A 24,211-nucleotide genomic window follows, 5' to 3' on the forward strand; every position below is an offset into this window, starting at 1 on the left:
GAAATTATATTTGTTGCTCGTTTACTACTTGGACCTATAATTATCAGGCAAAGAAAGATAATACTTACAAGTCATTCCAATGGAAAACTAAGCTGTCAGTAGGGCAAGATGAAATGCAACAGCTGATTTAATGCAACAGCTTTCCAAACTCTACATCTGTTCCACAGCCTGAAATCATTCTCTACATTTACACCATCAGCTAAATGAAAACATACTCTGCATTTATAAACAATGCAGGAGGGCTGATTTCAAAACTTGGCTCTTTGAACACTTTAAAATAAGAGCTGATAAAGGAAGTACTTTGAAAAGCTAGGACTTTTTAAACACATCTTTAGGCTAGTTATTTAATTCAAATTATAATTATTTTTATGATGACATATAGTAAAGTTGCAAAGATAGAGACGTTTCCAAATTTGCATTCTGGAAACTTTATCAGTTTGTAGCTTATTTACTCATCATTTTTCTTCCAGACATATGTATTACTTATTTATAACTTATTGATGGTGTAAAGATTGAATTAAATTATAAGTATGTAATACAGCAAAACATGATCAAACCAAAACATCAAACTTTCTAAAGGTTACTGCCCTTGCAAAAATAGACAAAAGACAGACATTTCCATTAGTCAGGGTACAAATGCCTAAAAACTAAAATGTAAACATGTACTGCATTATTGAAGCTTTTCTCATGCTTTCCTTAAATGTCACTATCAACTTACGGAATGAAATGTGAAGTAATGATTCATTACATATTTTCATTGCCAGCACATGTCATGTGAGGATAGTTTTGTATGGCCAGTCTCCAAACAAATCATGTTACAAACAATATAAAGCTTAAAATAAGCATAAGTAGTGCCACATCCAAAGTCTCAATGATCCATGCACAGAAACTGGAGTGTGAGATTCAGTCCCTAGAGCCTGTTTCACCACTGAAGTAGAATGTCGCTGGCCTGTTAGTGGCCAAGCACAAACAGCGAGCATCCAACCCACCAGCTTCGTTAACCATTACCTTATCCATTTCCAGCAGGATGCGCAAATCCAAGACCAAACTGTTGAGTCACCATAGGACCCAAAGGTCCACAGTGGGAAGTCAGTCATTCTCGGTCTCAATGGACTGACCAAGGAGAAATGGTTCTCATGAGAGCTTTGAACAGCTTTAATCTAACTTTCACCCTCTTGTGCTCCAACCCTTGAAAACAAATCTAACACTCCATTTGCTTTTTAAATTATTTCTTGTGCCTGTCCTACAGCTTTTGTAAATTTTAGCATTATGACCCATAAATGTCTCTCCATCCACAGTTCCTAGTTTCTTTCCATTTAGTGAATACTCCAATTTGCCTTAAGGTCTTAAATAAATGACCCTATTTCCCAATTGTCCCAATTTAACTCCAATTGTCCCAGTTCTGCACACTCATTACATCAAAGTCCCTTTCCAAATTTCTGCTCCCATATGTACTGCTTTCTGTATCACCTAAATTACAGGTAACCTGAAACTTGGATATTTGACTTTGTATACCTTTATCCAAATCATTTATACACAAAGGTCAGAGGGAGAAAGGAAATAACTTATAGGCCAGTTAGCCTGAGTTCATTTTCCAGAAAAATATAATGGGTATGCTAAATAGGATATTTTTAGAAAAATATAGGAGCTCCAAATCAGGCATCGTCAGCTAATGTCAGCACCAGAAGTGTATTTTACCATTTTATGGTAAAGTACATTCCTGACTATCATTATTGTACAGGTACACAATCCTTTATCCGAAATGCTTGGGACTAGCTGGTTTTCGGAATTGTTCGAATTTCGGAATAAGTGACGTTTTGACGGTGAAATTTTAAATAATCTTACTGAACAACACTATGAATAATACGGGCCCTGAGACAGAATTGAGGCATGCCAATGCTGGGCCATGCCCACTCACGTTGCATCTGAGTGACATGCATCGAGTGGATGCGGAGGTGGGTTAACTGCTTGCACACCAAACAACCTTGTTAAAAGAGGAAAAACCTTCAGAAAAAAAAACCTTTGGATTTCGGAGCTTTTCAGATTTTAGATAAAAGGATATCTACCTATACCATAGAGCCAAAAAGATTTAGTTTAATTAGTATAGGACAGTATGGCAGAAGCAGCACCAGATATATTTAAAAATGACGTGAGATTACAATACCAAATTATGTGCACACTAAAGAGTAGAAGCAACTTGCAACACTGAATAAATCAGCCTTGCAACATCCAAACATGAATGCTGGTAGATAATTAAAATTAACAGAGGCAGTTCCACAGATATCCCCATGGTGCAGCCCAGTACACCAGTGCACAATATGAGGCTGAAGCAGGTGCAATTTTCTTCAGCTATTCAATTCACTCTACATGATAGCAAGAAATGGCTGGGTGCACTGATACAGCAAAGGCCACCACCCTAACAACATCCCACATGCAGTACTCAAGTCTCACATTCCAGAACTAGTCATGTTCCTTGCTAAGCTGTTCCAGTCAAGCTGGTCAGCATTATTTCATCGCTCAGTCCAGCATTTTCCTTTATACATATAAAGCATATATATGATGCATTTTTGTTGATAGCTAAAAGCAACCAATTCAGAATGAAAGTTTTGCCACATCTGCTGTAATTAGAGTGGTTACTGGGTGTTGCTGTTGGTTATCATGGTAGCACATAGTAACAGAGAATGCCCAAACTTTTCAGTCATCAGCTGGTGTTTCCTTGGCGAAAGAATAAATGTTTAGGGCCTAATGTCATATTTGCAAGCATCCTTGAAGTAGAGCCTTGTGCATCCAACTAGTCATCTGATTCCAGTTATCTTGTCATACATAAAATCCTTAGGCATGCAACTGTTCTCCATATCACCACAATTGAGCTAGCAAAGTCAACACTGCTTATTGAGTGCTGACACACTTGGGAACTTCACCTTTCAGAGGCTGCATTTGAGATTTTCTCCTTCCATGAGATGTCTAGAACATTTCAGAAATAGGCAAGTTGAAAGCTTTTAAAGTTTCCTTTCTTCATAGCTGCGAGTCACCCATGTTTCATGCAAGGTGCTTAGAATGCACGTCTCCTAAACCACAAACTGGTTTGAAGAGTTAGTTTGAAAGTGTTTCATGGAAATTTCATGTTTCAAGCAAACATAATAGTTGCTTTTCTTTTATACATATAAAATCTTGCATCAAGAGATAAATTGCCTATCACCCATGGTAACAGAATTTTCTTACCAACAGGATATTATTTTATAAAATCAAAGCAGAGATGTGACAACAGTTCAATGGCCATACATTTCTTGAACAGAGAGAATACATTACAGGCTTGGAAAAGATAATCCATACGTGGATAAGTTTCTGTTTGAGTGGTTAGCATAGTATTATCAATATAGAGGAGTCCTCTGAGCCAATACAGCTACAACTCTGCCAGACGAATAAAAAATTACACAGGTGTATCCTATCTAAAACAAATAGGCTAAATCCAACAAATAACTGCCCTATTTCTCAAATCATCGGTTAAGTGATTAAAGTGTTATCAAAAGCTCTAGCAAACATAACTTACTTGACAATAACATTCTCACCAAAACTTAGTTTGGATTCCACCAAAACTATTGGACTCGTGACCCCATTGGAGCCTTGGCGCAAATATAATAAAACCTGAATTCAACAGGTATGCTTGAATGCCCCATGATATCAAGTGCAAGACAAAGTTACCATTATAAAATTAAAATCAATGGAGTAGGTATAAGGGGATTTTCCACTAGTTGGAGTCACAGCAGCTTTAAAAGCAAAACTGAAGTTACGATCAGGAAGAAACCAAGGCACTTAGATGCTCCAGCACACACTTTAAAAGATGCAAACTGTAAACTGTAAATTAGAACACATGCAAGCTGTTTAGCTCATGGAAAGTGGTCTGAGTATCAAGTTGTTGAGGGTGGCTAGTAACTTTACCAGATGAAACTACAGTTATTCAAAATGCACTGCCTTTTCCAGGACAATAGGAATGGATATTAAATCAATACCCTGTCAGTGATGCCCATATCTCACGATGAAAGAAACACAGTGCACTCAGAATGTCATAAGACAATTGACCATCTACTGAAAAGCATACAGGTTAGGTAAGTGGACAAGATCATACAATGTAGTGAAATGGAAGCTTAGCCACTCGTTTGGAACAAATAAAAAAGTGGATTTTTTTAAAAATATGAAGAGATTTGGAAATATTTTTATTCACAGGAATTTTGAGTTCCTTATGTAAATGAACCACAGAATATTAATATCCAGGTATCACAAGCAGTTAGGCAAACAAATGATATGTTAGCCTTTATTCCAAATTGAAGTCTTATTGCCATTGTTTTGGGCCTTGATGAGACTATACTTGGAGTATCATGTATAATTTACATTTTATATATATATAGATGGATGAATCTACTTGCTTTACTAGGAGGCCATAAAGGTTCACCTGACTGATTCCTGGTCTAAATAGGATTGACAAGGTAGAGACAAGGAGGATATTTTCCTTGGCTGGCAAAATCTAGAAGAAGGAATCACAGTCTCGGGACATAAAGGTCTGAAATGCAAAAAAATTTCTTCAAAGGCTTGTAAAATTTCTTCAAAAGAAAATAAATATTTCAAATTTTCCATCCCAGTGAATTGTGGATGTGCATTCGTTTCAAATACTCATATCAGATTAACATTTTTGTTTCAGAGAATCTGGGTATGTGGGAAAGCATGGCTTAAGTGGCTGCTCATGAGAAAAGAAAGCAGACTTGAAAGACGAAATGAGTAAACCCCATACATAGTGTTAGCGTTCTTACAATTGAAAATCCAAGATCGCAAAACACAGGTTAATCATTGGTGAACACCATTAGTCACAACCTGTTAAATTGAGTCCATTATTCCCACTTCAAACCTTCTGATTTCCTAAGCAATTCATTACTCGAGTAGTTAAATTGATTCAAATTCCGTGAACTCTTATTTTTGTTATCCTTGTGTGGGAGTGTCAAGTGTCTCTAGAAATCCACATGAATAACATCCACAGATCCTTCCTTATCTATCATGCTAGTGACCTTTTGAAAAGGGTTGACTCATTTTGATATGGCATACTCCTTACAAATCCATGCGATTTCTCTCTGATCAATTCATATTGGCTCAGATGGTCAGGCAGTCTATTCCAGTCACAGTAAGTACCCAGTTTAAAGTCAGTCAACTGTTTGGGGCTTGAATTCTCACTTAGGATTATGGATTTCATTGTCAAGGGATTCTGCACCACTTAGGTGTGAGAGACAGTCTGAACCAGTCTGGTGCAGCCTCTTTCACTAACTCTTTCTCTCACTGATCCTTCCTTTTGCTCAATATCCTGCTCACTGATTCTTTCTTTTGTTTACTGCTTTCCTCTCCTGAACTCTCAACTGTGAGCAAGGAATAGGAGATCAGCAGTGACAGGAGAGGATGTGGTGGGCAGTTAAGTTTAAGAACAAAATCTTGAGTGCAAGGATCAGTGAAAGGAAGGGCATAGGGGTGGCAAAGGACACAAGACCAGAGGGTGAGCTAAAAGGTTGCAAGCCTGGAGGATCAGCCAGCTGAGTGGAGGGTAAGAGATGGCAGAGACCATAAGCCCAGGAGGACCGACAATGAGTGCATAGTTAGAGAGTATGAGAAACCAGAGGGTTGGCAGCAAAAGTGCAGTGCAGCAAACGAGAGGTTCACGACACAGAATTGGCAGAGAATGGCAGTCGATAGAAAATTACTACCTTTCATATGTTCATTAAAATAATTTGAGTTATTTCATTTAGCAATACAGAAAGTCAACAAAGATAGGTATTTCAACTTAAAGGTTACAATGTTTTAAGATTTCATTTCTGAAAGAAAAGGCTTCAGAGAACCTATCATAGCTTTGATAATAATTTAAATGAGAAATTCACTTAATGTTGTTTCACTTCAAGCGGACTTTAAAAAAAACATACCATGAAGCGAAGACTTCCTGTAACATATTGTACTGACTTGACACAGCTGCATTCAGGCTAATAGGATGATAAATTCCTAGTTTCTCTCTCCAACCTTTCTTAAATACTAGTGACACTGGTTGCTTCTCAATTCAAAGGAACAAAACAATTTCTTAAAATTAGTTCATGGGATGGAAGTACCTCTGACTAGGCCAGCATTTATTATCCATTTCCTATTTTCTTCAAGAAATGAGTTGCCTTCTTAAAAGTGAGTTACAGTCCTTGTGGCATAAGTGTACTCAATAGTTCAGGAACAGACTTCCTGGATTTTCAGCCAGTGACCATGAAGGAATAGCCATATAATTCTAAGTCAGGATGATGTGTGGCTAGGAGGGGAACATGCTCCCAGACATCTGCAGTCTTTACTCTTCCAACAATAAAAAATTTGGAAGATCATAATTAACAATTCCTTCAATTCTTTTAAAATCTTGTAGTAGGAAACAGTGTTTCCTGGTTGAGTGCAGTTCCAACAACATGCCACAAGTTTGACACCATTCAGGATAAAATCTGACTGGCAAACATTCACTCCCTCCACCACTGACACACAGTAACAGTAGTGCATCTGATCTACAAGATGCACTACAGAGATTCACCAAGGTTCCTCAGACAGACTTTAGAAATCCATCATCACTATCTAGGAGGACATAGGAACACCTCCATCTGCAAATTCCCCTCCAAGCCACTCACCATCATGACTTGGAAATATATTGCCATTCTATCAGTGTTGCTGTGTCAAAATCTGTAACTTCTTCTCTAATTGTATTTTGGGTAAATCCATATTAAAAGATTGTAGGGGTTCAAGTAGGCAACTCAATACAGGTACTCAAAAGGTAATTAAGGACAGGCAGTAAGTGCTGGCCCAAGCAGTGAAGCCCATGTCCCATGAATGAATAAAAAAAATTGGCTTTTCATGAGTTTTTGTTACATATAGTGTGGTCATGACTAAAATAGCCATTATTTATGTGACAGCAATAAAAACAAAAGGATAGAAGGCTATGCTTCAATTATACTGGGCCCTGTAGAGATATACCTTATGGTATGTGCCCAGTGTATGAGCAGAAATTAGGCCATTCAGTCAATCTAGTCTCCTCCGCCATTCAATCACAGCCGATAAGTTTCTGAACCCTATTCTCCTGCTTTAACCCTTGATCCCCATGACAATCAAGAACCTATCTACCTCTGTCTTAAATATACTCAATGACTTGGCCTCCGCAGTGTTCTGTGCAATTAATTCTACAGATTCACCACTCTCTGGCTGAAGAAATTTCTCCTTATCTTTATTCTATAGGACTTCCCTTTACTCTAAGGCTGGCCCTTGGGTCCTAGTCTCTCCTATCAATGGGGATACCTTCCCAACATCCACTCTGTCCATGCTATTCAGTATTCTTTAAGTTTCTGTTAGATCCTCCCTCACCATTCTAAACTCTATCGAGTATAGACCCAGAGTCCTCAAATGTTCTTCCTATATTAAGCCTTTCACTCCTGGGATCATTCTCGTGAACCTTCTCTGAACCCAGTCAAAGGCCAGCACATCCTCCCTGACATATGGGGCCCAAAAGTGTTCACACTACTCTAAATGTGGTCTGGTCAGAGCTTTATAAAGCCTCAGAAATATATCCCTGCTTTTATATTTTAGCCCTCTCAAAATAAATGCCAACATTGTATTTATCTTCCTAACTACTGACTCAACCTGTAAGAGAATCCTGGACTAGAACTCTCAAGTCCCTCTGCACTTGTAGATTTCTGAATTTTCTCCCTATTTAGAAAATAATCCATGTCTTTCTTCTTCTTAACAAAATGCATGACCTCACACTTTCCCACATTGCATTCCAGCTGCCACTTCTTTGCCCACTCTCCTAACCTATCTAAATCCTTCCACAGCCTCCCCACCTAAATACTACCTGCCCCTCTACTTATCTTTGTATCATCTACAAACTTAGCCAGAATGCCCTCAGTTCTTCATCTCGATCATCACTGTACAAACGAGTTCAGTGACCCTTGTGGAACACCACTAGTCATCAGCTGTCACTCTGAGAATGACCTTTTTATCCCCACTTTCTATTTTCTGCCAGACAGCCAATCTTCTATCCATGCTAGTACTGTGCCTCTAACACCATGAGCCATTATCTTACTCAGCAGCCTCCTATGCAGCACCTTGTCAAAGGCTTTCTTGAAGTCCAGATAGATAACATTCATTGGCGCTCATTGGTCCATTTAAGACAGAGATGAAAAGACATTTATTTCTGAGAGTTGAGAGTCTTCAAAATTCTCTTCCTCAAAAGGCAGTAGAAGCAGAAGCTTTTAATATTTCTAAGACAGCAGTAGGTAGGTGCTTGATAAGCAAAGGGGTGAAAGTTCATAGTGGGTAATCAGGAATGTGAAGTTGAGATCAGCCATGAATATATTGAATTTGGGAGCAGGGCTAGATGGTCAACCCCGTTCTAAACTTATACATTTGTATACTTACCTTATAGGTCTGTACATCAAAATTGTATACAAGTATAAATAATTAGCACAAACAAATTAAGTTATATACTGGACAACATGACTTTTAAACAGTGTTTTACAATGCTCAACTCACTTCAAATACATAAATATAAAGCTTGTTTCTTACTCTCACACTTAGAAATTTATGAACAGAGCTCTTATAATGTACTAATATTGAAGGAATTAGTAGACTCTGTCATGCTATTCCCCCTTCAGTTGAAGCAAAACGCAGAGACACAGCGTAGTTTTACCTCCATCTTTATTCCGGGCACTGGAGGGAGAGAGAACGATCACCCATGTGCACAGAGACATGAGTTCACCGTCAACTCTGGAACAGCAGTTTCTCAGTGAACGATAGTCATTTTACAGGGAAGAGCACGCAGATAAGGCAACATGTATACTAATTGGGTGATCATTACAATTAACGAGTATCAATAGTAAAGATTAAGCCATCTGCTGTGACCCAATGAATAACTGACTTCACATAATGAATATATATCACCTTGTTAACTGATGTTACATACTGAATGTTACCTCATCTTGTTAAATGGCTCTACATAATGAATGCTTTTCTACTTGTTAACCCATTATCCTTGCCTCCAGCACCCCATTGCTAACTGCAAGTTCTTATCTGATCTGAGTCATGCTCAGCTGAACCTTTTGTTCCACAAAATTCAGAACTTAACTCTTTCCCTGCCTACTTATACCCTATACACATTCTCATTCCCTCCTTTTATCATTTCATGATAATGAATGGCACTACCAAGTTTCAAAGACTGACAGCCATTATTTAAGCAAGTTATTGACACACAGCACACAATGATTATAACAACAAAAATACTAGTCTGTTACAGTAAATAGAATTTGAATCCTACCCCCATGTGGGAAAAAAATTCACCAGTAACGTTCTTAAATTCCCAGTCCTTACTGACCACTCCATCCCTTCCAAGTAGAGTGGAAATGAGCCAGTTCTCCAAAATCTCCTTTAGTAAAGTCCAATCTCAAAACAAAATTCAGTGTGTCCTTGTGCATCACTTCACGGAGAAATCTGATTTCTTGCATAATGGCAGTTAAATACTTAACAAAACTGACGAGACTTCCATCCTTCCGGAAATGCTTCAAATGGAAGATATCAGCGCATCTGAGTGTGCAGTGCAGCAGTTGCAGCAGCAGGCCAGGTGAATGCAGCATTCTTTGCTGCTTCTGCTTCTGTTCTACCATTAAATGTAACAAAGCCAACTGACTGTTTTGATGTTAGCTTGATCAGTGTATCTTCATATTCCTTAAATGATCGAAAGAAAAGGTAAAGCTCACATGGTTTAATGTTCATAGGAAGGCCACTGACACTTCACTGTTCACTGTTGTTAACTTCTTCACTTTTCGTGCTCATGACTGATTGAATCCGTTAGATCAGGCTGTGGATGGGTGGGTGGTGGTCCAAGGGCGTGCTTTACCTGTGAATGGAGAAACTCTGGAGAAACTCTAGAGAAGATGTTAGCAGCTGAAAACAGCTTTGCATTTCCTCTCTCATTCCTTCCTTACCAAGGCGGATATCAGTATGAACACAGTCACACATTTAACTACACTAAATGGTGTATGCCCATTTCAACCTTCTCAGTTATCTTGAAGTCTGTTACTTTGTTCACTATTTATGACATTATCAAGTTTTATACAGTCCATAAACTTCTAAATTATACTGCTTAAACAATTCAGTTAATTATAAACAACAATCAATGGTCCTAAAAATCAAACCCTTGGGTACCTCAGTCAGGTTATTCAAAAATTACTTTTCTTTATCAAATTGATATTTAGCTAATGTGAAAGCTGTCAGGAAAAGTATTTTCAAAGTCTAGAACAGCAAGAAAACAACAAAATGTTTCCTGTGCTTTAGCAATTACAGTCATAGAGACATACAGCATGGACTCAGACCCTTCAGTCCAACTTGTCCATGCCGACCAGATAGCCCAACCCAATCTCGTCCCACCTGCCCGACCCATAGCCCTCCAAAACTATCCAGATGCCTTTTAAATGTTACAATTGTATTAGCCTCCACCACTTCCTCTGGCAGCTCATTCCATTCACACACCACCCTCTGTGTGAAAAGTTGCCCCTTAGGTCTCTTTTATATCTTTCCCCTCTCACCCTAAACCTATGCCCTCTAGTTCTGGACTCCCGACCCCAGGGAAAAGGCTTTGTCTGTTTATCCTATCCATGCCCTTCATGATTTTATAAACCTCTACAAGGTCACCCCTCAGCTTCCAACACTCCAGGGAAATCAGCCCTCACCTATTCAACCTCTCCTGATAGCTCAAATCCTCCAACCCTGGCAACATCCTTGTAAATCTTTTCTGAACCTTTCCAAGTTTCACAACAACCTTCTGATAGGAAGGAGACCGGAATCGCACACAATACACCAAAAGTGGCCTAATCAATGTCTCATACAGCCGCAACATGACCTCCCAACTCCTGTACTCAATACTCTGACCAATAAAGGAAAGATGCAGTTTCAGTTCAGATTTAAATCTCAAATATTCATGGGAAACAAATACAGGATATTTTAAATGTGTTCTCCAAATGAAACTTACTAAATAAAAACAGTCGGAATTACAGTGGCAATTTTGGAAAAAGTCAACACTCTTTGAATTTGCAGTATGAAGGGGGTCAATGAGGTCTTAACAATAATTAACAGAATTTAAGCAGTTCAGCCTCAAGTTCTAATATTCTCTAAAAAAACTTAACAAAACATCAAACTAAAAATGCACTCTTCTTTTTGTGTTAATTCTGCATTAAAACACAGCAGCAAAGATATTTTAATACAATACTCTCATCTGGCTAAAACATGACTACTGACCCAACTGTTTTGTTTTAACAGGCATTGTAGAATTTCAATAAATCAGGGGATCAAGGTACTCAATCAATTTGCTTTAAGGTTACATGTTTGATCATTTTAAAAAGGACACAATATTCAATTTCAAATGTAAAAACAAATTCTGCCCCATTACATTGGCCACATTACACACTGACATCCTGATTCAAATAAGGCAAAACAGTTACTTCAAAAGGATTTTCTGAACCAGTATTTTAACAAACCAAAATTTTTAAACAATTCTCTCAGCATGGCACCATCTAAATTGCAACTTTCCTTTTTCAATCCAGTATTAGTACGACCTTAATTTCAGAGTTTCTGGTCTTCATTTCTTTTTTCGCATCCTCTCACTGGAATTACACTTATAAAAAGAGAAATCCCTCGCAGCGGACCACATGGTGCTGCAATCCAAGCCACTCTCTTCCCCCAGAACAAAGATTCACAGAGCCTCAAATTTCGCCACTAGGGGACTTTAACCCCTTTCTCACTTTGCTTGAACCCTACTTAAACGCAGAAAACTCAAACCTTGCTTAAACACAGAGCTCAAAGCTCATTTAAACACAGAAAACTCAACCTCAGCACAGTACGGAGGACTTGAATCTCAAATCAACCCACCCAGTAGATTCAAACCCCAGTACCGCGCAGAGGACTTGAACCTCAACCCAAACCCAGCCCATGGGACTTGAACCTCAACCAAACCCACCCCAGGGGACTCAAACCTCAACCAAACCCACCCCAGGGGACTTGAACCTCAACCAAACCCACCCCAGGGGACTCAAACCTCAACCAAACCCACCCCAGGGGACTTGAACCTCAACCAAACCCACCCCAGGGGACTCGAACCTCAACCCAAATCCACACCAGGGGACTCGAACCCCAGTACCACATAGAGGACTCAAACTTCAATCACCACTCGCCACCTGCCAAATACAGCACAGAGACCGCAAACCTCTGCCTCCCAGCACACTTGCGAAACTGTGTCTCTCGACTGAACTAATTACCATTTGACGAATCCGTAGAATAGAGAGCGACTGTGCGAGGGGACTGTCGCCGGCACACAGGAATATCGAGAGGGACCAAGGTTTAAAATCTTACCTTGTGGGCCCGTCCTGTCGAGACGGCGATGTTGCAGACGGCTGCTGACACCGTCCAATCATAACTATCCGTTTTGATGCTGCCAGCTATGCCAATATTGTGTCATCCCGTTTCCCCCCTCAGTTGAAGCAAAACACGCAGAGACACAACGTAGTTTTACCTCCTTCATCTTTATTCCGGCTCCTGGAGGGAGAGAGAACGATCACCCATGTGCACAGAGACATGAGTTCACGGTCTTCTCTGGAACAGCAGTTTCTCAATGAACTATATCATCTTTTTACATGGAGAAGCATCCAGATAAGGCAATATACATATTAATTGGGTGACCGTTACAGTCAACGAGTATCAATAGTAAAGATTAAGCCATCTGCTGTTACACAATGAATAACTGACTTCACATAATAAATACATATCACCTTGTTAACTGACATTACATGCTGCACTCTACCTCATCTTGTTAAATGGGTCTACATAATGAATGCTTTTCCATCTTGTTAACCCATTACCCTTGCTTCCAGCACCCCATTGTTAACTGTAAGTTGTTATCTGATCTGAGTCATGCTCAGCTGAACCACAAAACTCAGAACTTAACAGTTCCTCTGCCTGCTTATACTCTATACACATTCTCAACTCTACATTCATATTTAATTGATCGATTTTCTAAATATTTCCCAAAAAAGATTTGCATTCTGACTGAAAGCAATGAAAAAAAAGTGAAATCTGTCCTATGTTATACATTGTCAAATGAAACAAATTATTATATGCATTAAAACAGTAAATAAACTTTCCTTATAAATACAAGTGAAACCAGGATGAGTAGATTATGTCTGGGCTTATTTCCACTGAACTCCAGAATTGAGTGGTGGATGTGGAAACTATGTTTGCTCTTGTAGGTCAGTCCAGAACTAGAAGACAGTGTTTTACATTTAGGAGTCAGCCTTTTAAGACACGAGAATATATCTTTTCCTTTCACAAAGTTGTTCGACTTTACAATATTCTGCCTCAGAAGCCAATGGATGTGGGGTGTTCTGCAGACATTTTGTTACACATTGTGTGGGACAGCAATAACATGCAAGTCAGATCAAGGATAATGACAAACTTCCTTCCTTGAGTTCTGATGCAATTGGCTGCTTTCATGGTCATCTTTTTGTTACAAGTTGACAAGTAAAGATTTACTGTACATGATCTCTCAGCTATCACCTTAGAGTAGCTGATACAGCATTGTAACCTCTAGACCATGATACTCAGGATATACCTGAAAGTGATTACATGATGTAATGATATACCCAAATCTGTTTTGCCTGATCGCTATTAGGGTCTGGAAGTCACAAATAAGTAACTGGCAGACAGTCTTGTTCTCTTTGAACACCTCCAAGATATGGCTTACTTGCCCTAAAAAGAGGCTTTTAAATGACAAGAAAAATAAGTTTCAAAAGAATATTTTTGAATGTTAGAAAGCTAAACTACATGTCACCATACAATGGAATGGAAAATAGTAAAGCGAGGGAGAGAAGCATCACTTTGAAACTTGCTCAATGGTTTTGTGGATAAATAATACCAAACTGACTCTCCAATCCTCTGAGGCGGATATTAAAGCTATCAATGCAATTAGCACGGTCCTTCTTTTCTGTACAGTTATTCAGTGGATCAATTTGCTAAGCATTGTGGAGTGTTTCTGACCTCTAAAAGCCAAAACATACTCTAGTATTATTGCCTAGTTTGTGCTAGTGTAGCTGGTACCATTCACTACGTGTCCCTCAACTTGAATTGAGCTGGAGAAAGAATAGGTGGAAAAAAAAGGCAGAACTTTCAATCACAATTTATACCCAATCACTGCTGCTGGAATATAGAGTGTGTTTTTTTTAATCTGAGGACAGTATCAGGATCTACAATGATGCAGATTCATATATTTTTAAACACTCTGCCAATCATTCAACTCACATAAAGAATGGCTTTCTGGGGACATTCTATGAAGTCCCTCAAAATGCTTAGCTCTGAACAACACTTGGAATTTCTTCTGTCGCCTTCATTTCCACATCCTGATTTTTAATCAAGATTTTCCCCACCAAAGATTTTCTCCCGACTTCAGAATTCTCTTTCCACTTGAATCTGATTTCTGATCTTTTACTCTCTTTAGATCCTGCAGTGAAAAATACAGGTCTTGATTCTTGTAATTAACATCAATATTAACAAAATATAACCATGTACAAGGGATGGTAAAGCAGAAAATCACCTAGGATCCTACAGATTCAGGCTCCAGTTCCATGTGTTCTGACTTCACAATGACATAGCTTCTCAAACACATGCTCAAAAGCCACACAGAGGAAAAGGCATAGTTAATCTGTCAACACTTTCCTCATTTCTGAAGGGCTCATGCCCGAAACGTCGATTCTCCTGCTCCTTGGATGCTGCCTGACCTGCTGCGCTTTTCCAGCAACACATTTTCAGCTCTGATCTGCAGCATCTGTAGTCCTCACTTTCTCATTAATCTGTCAACAGCCAGTCCTACTGCCAGTTACTGTACATTACCCTCTTCAAGATTATCTTTTAACAATAATAACTTTACCCTTCACTTCCACATCCTTATTCTTCCCAAATGCCCAGAGTGGATTGACCCAAATGAAAATCACTGTCCCCTCCAATAAGAATTTGTCATACTTGTAAGGTTCAGTCTGTCTGGTGAACTGCTCTACTTGAGGTGTTACAGGCCTTCTTTGTGCTGTAAAATAGTGATAGGGCTTCATCCTAACACAATGCAGCTCTGTACGAGCCTGTATCAAAGTTCTATGCTGACTATTATGTATGAGGTTGTACAAATCACTTACAAAACAACTAATGGCCTCTCCAAATCCTTGTTTTCCTTATTAAACTTTGCCCAGTCAATAATGGGGTTTCGTCTTCAGCTGAAATAGGAGTCGAATGTTTTAATTCCAATAATTGTAGGTTCCAATTTCTTTTGCCATGCCTTGTCTGCCAAGAACAACACTGCTGCTGAATGCATACAACAATCAAACTGTTTACATCAAGGCCTGAACCAAGGGGAACCTTGGTTATCCGAATGAGATGGGCAGGCACTATTTCGTTCAGATAACTGATTATTCGGTTAGATTCAGTGCCTTTCCTCTGGAGCTTTCTATTAAGTCTGCTCCCGTTCAGACAAGGCAGCAGCGCAGCGCATGCAAGACCCCGCATCCCCCCCATCCCAGTCCAACACTGCCCCCCCCCGCCCGCCCCCAATCCCCATCCAACACTACCCCCCTACCCACCCCTAATATCACCCCCTTCCGCCCACTCCCATTCCCTGCACGCACCCCCATCTGCCTCCCCCCATCCCCATCCCCTTCCACTCACTCTCCTGGTCAGCCAGACTGGACACCAACAACAAGACTGCTGCTGCTACTGTCTTTTGGGAGTGAGGGGGGCGAGTCTCCAAATAGCACACACACACAACTTTTTACTGCAACCTTCTGACAGGTTCCATCTTTGCCCTGTACAGGACAATGTTGGAGAGATTATCTGGGGAAGGGGGGTTTAGGGTACACCCTTGTGTACAACTCCAGGGGAAGTGTGGGGAGGGGTGGGATGTCTGTCATTTAGAGATGGTGCCTGTGCTCCCATCGGTCCAGGACTGTTCTCGGCAGCACTTTTAATCACTGTAAACAAAAGACATGATATCAGTGTTGGACACACATCTATGATGCATTGTTTCTTTTGGGACCTCAAGATCTCCTTCGGATAATCCAATTTTCAGATAACTGGCATTTGGATAATTGAGGTTCCTCTGTATACTGTAGTATCTGCTAAATAATCAGCACCGGTTTACCAAATGCAAGACCTGGTCAGGACCCTCCATGCAGGTTCCAATAAAGACAAGACATTTTCCATTATTAGTGGATTTTTTTTGTGGATTAGTGGTGCTGGAAGAGCACAGCAGTTCAGGCAGCATCCAAGGAGCTGCTCCTTGGATGCTGCCTGAACTGCTGTGCTCTTCCAGCACCACTAATCCAGAATCTGGTTTCCAGCATCTGCAGTCATTGTTTTTACCTCGTTGATTTTTTTTGTGGGCAATGGCAGCTGAAATGCCTCTTTTCTTTCCCGCGCTCTCCTTTTAATGTTGTGTTGGTTTCCTCTATTGTACTGTTATACCTCTCTGACCTACAGAAGTGACCAACTGGATTTTTAATTATTGCTTGCCACATTCCTTGCTGTGGGTGTCACACACACTCTTCGGGTATTGAGTTTAGATTTCAGTAAAGGATGAAAAATAGATTGATTAACGAGGGGAAGATAGAGCACAATACAAGCATACAGTGAGCATATAAACTGACTATGTAAGCTTGCATAGATACATGAAGAGAAAAGGTTTAGTGAAAACAAACGTTGGTCCCTTACAATCAGTAATAGAAGTAGTTAGAATGGGGAACAAAGACAGCAGACCAATTAAATACATTTTTTTTGGTTCTGTCTTCATTAAGGAAGACACAAACAACATCCTAAAATGTTGGAGAATATAGGGTCTAGTGAGAGGAAGGCACTGAAGGAAATCAGTATTAGTATATGAACGTTAATGCCTGTGTGATGCCAAGTATACAGGCTATACAGCATAAAGGACTGGTGATCAGTTCTCACTGCTTATCTATTTGGATTCTCACAACAAGCAAGTGACTAACCATACCCAACCAATCTGCACTTGTTAAACGCATCATCAAACATTAGATATGATTCTACAATTAGAACAATATTGGCTGCACAATCCCAAGTGCACAAAAAAATTACACTAACAGCCAATTTAGGATTATATCCGTCAGATGTGTAATGTGGTACACTTGCATGCACTGGAAGACACATATATTAATACAAAGGGCTCTGTTCTTTGCAGATAAGAACATGCCCATGCATTGCACCCATTTCAATTCAGTTTGGCTAGTGGCCATGCTTTGGTCAAACTGCTCCTGTACAGCTTCAACAGTGGCATTTACTGGGCAATGTGGCAAATTGCCCAGGCATGCCTTTACACAAAATCCAGCCAAGTGAATTACTGCCCCTTAATTCTATTCTTAATTATCAGTTGTGATGGAAGTAGTCATCTGCAATGCTATCAAGCAGCAAATGCTTCATAAAACCTATTCACTGGCACTCGGTTTGGGTTTCCCCAGGGACATTCAGCTCATCGCCTCCTTATACAGTTCAATTACAGACAAAGAAGCTGAACTCCAGAGGGGAGGTGAGAGGAACTGCCGTTGACATCAAAGTCACATTTGACAGAGTAAGGCATCAAGGAGTCTCACTAGTCGCAGCAAAACTAGTGTCAATGGGAATCAAGGGAAAAGTCTCTGCTGGTTTGATTCATACCTAGCACAAAGAAAAACATCTATGGGGGTTGCTGGAGGTCATTCATCTCATTACACTACATTCAGTATCACTTATTGCTCCTCAGGTGTTGGAACAGTTCATGAGATATGCAGTAAGACTTGGATAATACTCAGGCTTGGGCTAACAAGCGACATTCACACCACACAAGTACAAGGCAACGACCACCTCCAACAAAAGAATCTAACTATCACTTGACATGGACATTACCATCTCTGCATACCCCACCATCAATATCCTGGGCATTACCATTGACCAGAAACTGAACTAGAATACTGCAGTTTTATGAGACAATCTTATTGAGATTCTCAAGGGTTTTAATAAGGCAGACACATGCCAGAAAATCTAAAACATAGGGGTGCAATCTCATCATTTAGGACTGAGATGAGAAATTACTTCACAAAAAGGTTTGCAAAAATTTGGAACTCTCGGTCCAAGAGGACTGCAGATGCTGCAAGTTCAATAAATTTAAAGGTGAGACAGACAGATTTTTGGTCTCGAGATATTAAGAAAGTTGAGTTGAAGTCCATGAATAACAATGATTGCAATGAATGGCAGGAGGAGGTTCACAGCCTGTAAGTTTACTCATACTCCTTACTTAAGGACTAATAGTGCATCTTGTTAACTGAAAAGACTTTAAGAATTAGGAAAGTAACACAGCAAGATTCAAGGAAGGTGTCTTAAAGAAAGTAGAATCAATGCAAATCAGGTACAGAAAGAGAAGTAAAGATATTAAAGGAAAGGTCGAGGATTAAAAAAGGACTGAGAATGATAACAGGTGAGAAGGAATAAAATATGTAAGAGTTAACTTCCAGTGCTAGGATTATTTGTGAGCAATAATAACAATTACATTGTTAGAAGTTCACTTTATGAATTACTAGGCCTAAGTACTGCAAGTTTACTTAACATCTACCACACTACTACCGCAATTTCATGGTATTCATGTCAATCCTGATCTAAAAAGTGAAATGATGTTTTCACAGGGCTAACAGCACAGCAGTACATCTTGCAAAGCTTATGCATGTGAGCAATTAACTGAAAATTTGCTTCTCACCTATTCCATTTATATATAATGAACAGAAAGCCTCAGTGGCTCTGCAAATATTTTGATAGCAAATTCTGGTCCATCACGGATAAATTCTACAACTTTTAGCAAACTATTGGTTAATGACAGAACCCCCCCCCCCCCATTTTGGAATTAATTATAATAGAACAAACTGCGTACCAATGGTTTACCTGCTCGGAATTGCTTTTAAAATCAGCACTATCATCTTCCAAATTGATACAATGCTTCACATGCATAAACAACTTTAAACCATTTAATCTGTTAGATTAGATTAGATTCTCTACAGTGTGGAAACAGGTCCTTTGGCCCAACAAGTCCACACCAACCCTCCGAAGAGTAACCCACCCAGACCCATTTACCTCTGACTAATGCACCCAACACTATGGGCAATTTAGCTTGGCCAATTCATCTAATCTACACATCTTTGAATTGTGGGAGGAAATCGGAGTACCCGGAGGAAACCCACGCAGACACTGGGAGAACGTGCAAATTCCACACAGACAGTCATTCGAGGCTGGAATCGAACCAGAGTGCCTGATGCTGTGAGGCAGCAGTGCTAACCACTGAGGCACAGTGCCATCCCTTCTACCATACTTTTGGAGCCAAATAGCTAAACTGAATTAAAGGCTACAATTCAACATAAGGTAGAAAGGAATTCAGGAATGATAAAAACTCATATGATGAATACATACACAACTGTCAGCAAGTTTATAAGATTCTAACATGGGCCTTAAAATGGAATTAGAGAAGCACATGAACAGAACAAAAATTATTGGGCAACAGGATAAGGTTGGATGAATAGGAATAACAGAGCTGCTCTTACAAAACATTGATATATACCCAAGCTAAATTACCTTCTTCTATACTGTAACCTTTTTTATGACTCCAAGAATGTTAAAAATGCAGTTTAATTCAATTATACCACACAATAAAATGCATATCAAGTATTCCAACAAGGCTCAGAAATAATTTAAACTTAGTACATTTTTCAAGATGTACACATTGAATATTTGCCACAGCAAGTCACCATACAATAAAATGTGATATTGATTACTTCAGCTAAACATAATGGTAAAATTAGTGAGTGGCATGAACAAGATTTGACAACATGATTTCTGATTAGAAATTAAAGCAGCAAATTAGTCTTAAATTATAAGTTTTAAATATTCACCCTTCTGATATAAAATTTCAAGCGCAAATTATCATCAAATCCAATACCTGAAGAATGATCACAGTCTATCATAATCAAGCTTAAAATATGGCAAAGATACTACCAACTCATGACTGACACCGCAACTGCTTTTCTTAATTCCAATTATTGGATAGGAGCAGACTGAAGGAATTCAGAAAACAAAGCAAAATGGGAAAATAGTGAAAAAAACTGAATTGAAACATTTGAATTACAAGTGAAATGTATACCAACTACTCCACAAACTTCCAAAATTCAAATCCTGAACTAAATAATTTCTCAGATTAAACATCAATTCTCTTATTAAAACAAAAACAAATCAATTATTCAGTTCAAGCAGATGGCTACCTTTAAGCCAGATGGTTCTGGACTTGAATCGCATAGCTCTTTGTTACTCAAAAAAGTACTAAGCTACTACTGGTAGAAAGTTTGTTAATTCTCAACAGCAAGATCAGACAGAAATGAGGTTCTCCACTTCAGCTCCAGGTACAAGAGCTACCTCAGACAGATACAAGTAAAATCATGAATGCTCAGTAGCTGATTCAGGATGAATGAGTCATAAATGAAACAAAAACAGAAATTGCTGGAGAATCTCAGCAGGACTGGTGGCATCTATGGAGAGAAAGCAGAGTTAACATTTTCAGGTCTAGTGACCCTTCCTCAGAATACATTTTTGAGGTGCTGAGAGTAGAAGTTCTCCAGCAATTTCGGATTCTGTTTCAGATTTCCAGCATCTGCAGTTCTTTGTTTACACACAAGTAAAGACAATCATAGCCTCCCAACTTGACATGCCGAGGCACCATGGAATTTCTGGAGAGGATAAAAGGAAGACAAAAAGGAAAAGCAAATCAAAAGGGGAGGCAGTGAGAAAGTCTAAAAGAAATGAGAGACAGTTAACTGGCAACAATTTCCAGAGAAGATGGTGAAATTACTCTTGCATTTAATAATTTTAAAATAAATACAAGAAACGCAATCAACACCATAAGATATCCTTTCTTCTTTACTATTTCTAAATTGGAATACTTCAAACAAATACCAGTCATCATTAGCTCACTATTACTCATCTCTACAGTTAGTCAGCTTGAAGGCATTCCCTTTATTTCTGACAGTGCCATTTTCATCTGTCAGCCCCACCAGAAATTTGCACAGCAAATAGATGCACATAAATTTCTTAACACTTTGAACAAAAACTGAAAATAGCATATCTCAGAGTGACAGTTATAAGCATATGGGAAGCTACAGTTCATCTATTTCCATGACACTTTCTCTTCATCCTACCTTCAACAGAAAAAAAAACACAAAAATGTTCTCCTGACCATTTATTTTATAACTGATCAAAAGCTAATTATTGTTTTATTCTGTCTAGCTTTAAGTCAAATATATTTCAATAACTGTGCATTGAAATTACCAAATTTAACTAATTTAGTGTAATTTTGAAAATAGTTAACATATTTAAGGAACTTAGATTTTGAAGCAATCTACTCTGGTTTGGCAATGCCTGCAAATCATTGAGAAAAAGAAGTCTTTTTTTATAAAAGGGAAATAAAGATAAATAATAAATTGAATAACTGAATTAACAACAAACAGTAAAATGTCGGTAATGACTTTTACTTTCCCATAAATATAAGGAGTAGACAATCCTTGGTCATATGCAATCCATACTGAAAGGATCAAACAGATTCAATTTAAAAAAAACATTTGCTTTCTTTTCAAAACAACAAAAAGACTGTATTTCTTAGAATGGAGTAATTATTTTGCGCCAAAATGGCCAACGGCGACGTGCAGATGGGGCCGGTGATATCAACTGTCCATGTCAGGCTTCAGGAGTTGCCTATGCATGTACTGCTGATGTCACCATGTGCAATGCCGTCAACACTAGTACATGTGCAGACTGCCCCATCTTTACTTCACATTAATTTATGTTTAGAAGCAATCCCGTGCTGCCATGGTTGCTTCTCACGCCAATTTATCCAGGAAGGGGGAGAAAACCTCAATTCGCCAAAATCCCTGATGCACGTATAATTAGAAGCAATCTATGTAATCAATGTGATTATATCACTGCCACCCATCTCACTGGATAGTGCTGTCACACTGCAGCGTCTATTCCTGAGCACTCAGTGCTCCACCTGCTGCTGGTGTTCACAATAAAAACTGTCTTACTAGAAAGTCACATGCAAACGATCTTCAGGTTTAAGTCACAATTGCTATCAATAATTCAGTGGTCTCTCTGAAATAACAAATACTTTAAAATGCCAGCATTTCTGAAGTTGCTTAATATTTTCCTCATTTTGGATATAAAAACAAAATAGGACATTCATAATACATGAATAAATACCCTTCATACTAATCAAAAACTCCCATTACTGTTAATAAAACATTGAAACAAGAGTGCAATAAGATTTCAGAGGTGAAACCTGTACTATCCATTTATTTCATTCCCAGTGATGCCTCGGTAAGCCCATGTTTCAGGGTCATACAAATCAGGGCATCTTCAGGCTTAATTATTGTCATCTGCACTCAAGGGTTATCTAATATTAGGGATAGGCTGTTCAGACAAACAAAAAATTGACATGTCTCTGAATCCTGATGCAGCAATGCCTGCCAAATGTTGGCTGAAGCCTCCATGCGATCAAACAATTTTATTAATACAAGGTCCAAGCATACAGTCTAATACAAAGTAACAGGTACTAGTTCAATTGTTCATTTCAAATCTGAAGTCAATGGATTTTTGCTCAAGAATGCTGCAAGTAAAAATGACACCAAGGCAAATGGCTAGTTAACATCAGCCATGATCTCACTGAATGGCAGAAGATGGAGGAGTTATCTACTGCTGTTCCTACTTGAATAATGAATATTGTGTGAACAGCCCTCAGCAATAAAATCATATTTCTGAGTGGGCAAACACATGGCAGATGCAGTACAACATGGCTAATTGCAAAATTATACACTGTGGTGTGAAAACAGAAAGGAAGAATCATATTCAAACAGTAATATACAGTAAACTGTTTTAACCAGCGCCTTATCAATCAGCACTCTTGATAAAATTATATACATCAAAAACCACAATCTACTGTCATGCCTGAGTATTTATGCTGTGAATAAAATATAACAGCGATATGCAATACAGCCCCAGTAAGCAATGACTTACTATGCGTTTTTACATTAATTTTAGATGGTGTGTTGATGTTTTGAGGGATTTTGATTTTGAGAAGCTTCACTCAGTCAGGATTTACCGTGGTTATGTATATCTCTTGATGACCTGGAATGTTTGGTCAACTGGTCCTGGTCCCTTAGATGTAGTTTAATAGAAAGTTTGATGTTTTGGCAAGTGTGGAGATGCAAAGGGATCTGGATACCTTTGCAAACCAATCAATGGAAGCAGATAGGCAGGTGCTCTAGCAATTAGGAAGGAAAACAGTATATTGGCCTTCATTGCAAAAGGATTGCAAAGAAGTACAGATGACTTAGTGTCATCAAACACTGTCTTGTTCAGACCACACCTGGAGTACTGCATACAGATTTTGTTCCCCTATTTAAGAAAAGATATACCTTCTATTGAATGTGTGCAACGGAGGTTCAATGGGCTGATACTGAAGATAGCAGGACTGTCTTGAGGACAGAATATTTTGAATTGAGTATTTGAGAGTGTATAGAAGGATGAAAGGGGATCTGACTGAAATGTATAAAATTCTAACACAGCTGGACAGACTCAATGCTGGATTTTTTTTCCGATTGAGAGTCTAGAATCAGGGAATAGTCATCCTCCCCTTTTCTGTGTGGGTTTCTTCTAGGTGCTCTGGTTTCTGCCCACAGTCTAAAGATGTGCAGGTTAGATGTTATTTTGTACATTTTTGCTAGTTTTTCCTCATTTCTGTCTTATGAACTGCGGTTTGCCAGGATGGAGAATATCGATAACCAATTGCTTGCATTAAAGCAAGCAATTGGTTATCAATATTCTCCATCCTGGCAAACCCCAGTTCATAAGACAGAAATTAGGAAAAAACTAGCAAAAATGTACAAAATAACATCTAACCTGCATTAAAGCAAGCAATTTGTCATGAACTTTCTGGTTCTGATCACCACAGTGTCATTCATCTGGGTAGGTGCATCAATTCAGAGATGTGAGGAGAGGTTAGCCATGGGAA

General features: G+C 38.9%; 1 protein-coding gene and 1 long non-coding RNA gene across 5 annotated transcripts in view; both read right to left on the reverse strand.

The window, feature by feature from the left end:
* The window catches only part of strn3 (striatin, calmodulin binding protein 3), a 196,807-nt gene that overhangs the window by 170,372 nt on the left and 2,224 nt on the right, over positions 1–24,211 (reverse strand). The window lies entirely within an intron of this gene.
* On the reverse strand, positions 7,906–15,606 carry LOC122553763 (uncharacterized). Its single transcript, XR_006312837.2, has 3 exons — positions 14,383–15,606; positions 12,442–12,624; positions 7,906–9,962 (listed from the first exon to the last, which is right to left on the reverse strand). It is a non-coding gene; the product is annotated as an uncharacterized LOC122553763 (long non-coding RNA).

Source organism: Chiloscyllium plagiosum, unplaced genomic scaffold (assembly GCF_037043375.1).
Source record: "Chiloscyllium plagiosum isolate Xiang-an unplaced genomic scaffold, Cpla_swu_hap1 HiC_scaffold_8, whole genome shotgun sequence".
Classification (NCBI taxonomy): domain Eukaryota; kingdom Metazoa; phylum Chordata; class Chondrichthyes; order Orectolobiformes; family Hemiscylliidae; genus Chiloscyllium; species Chiloscyllium plagiosum.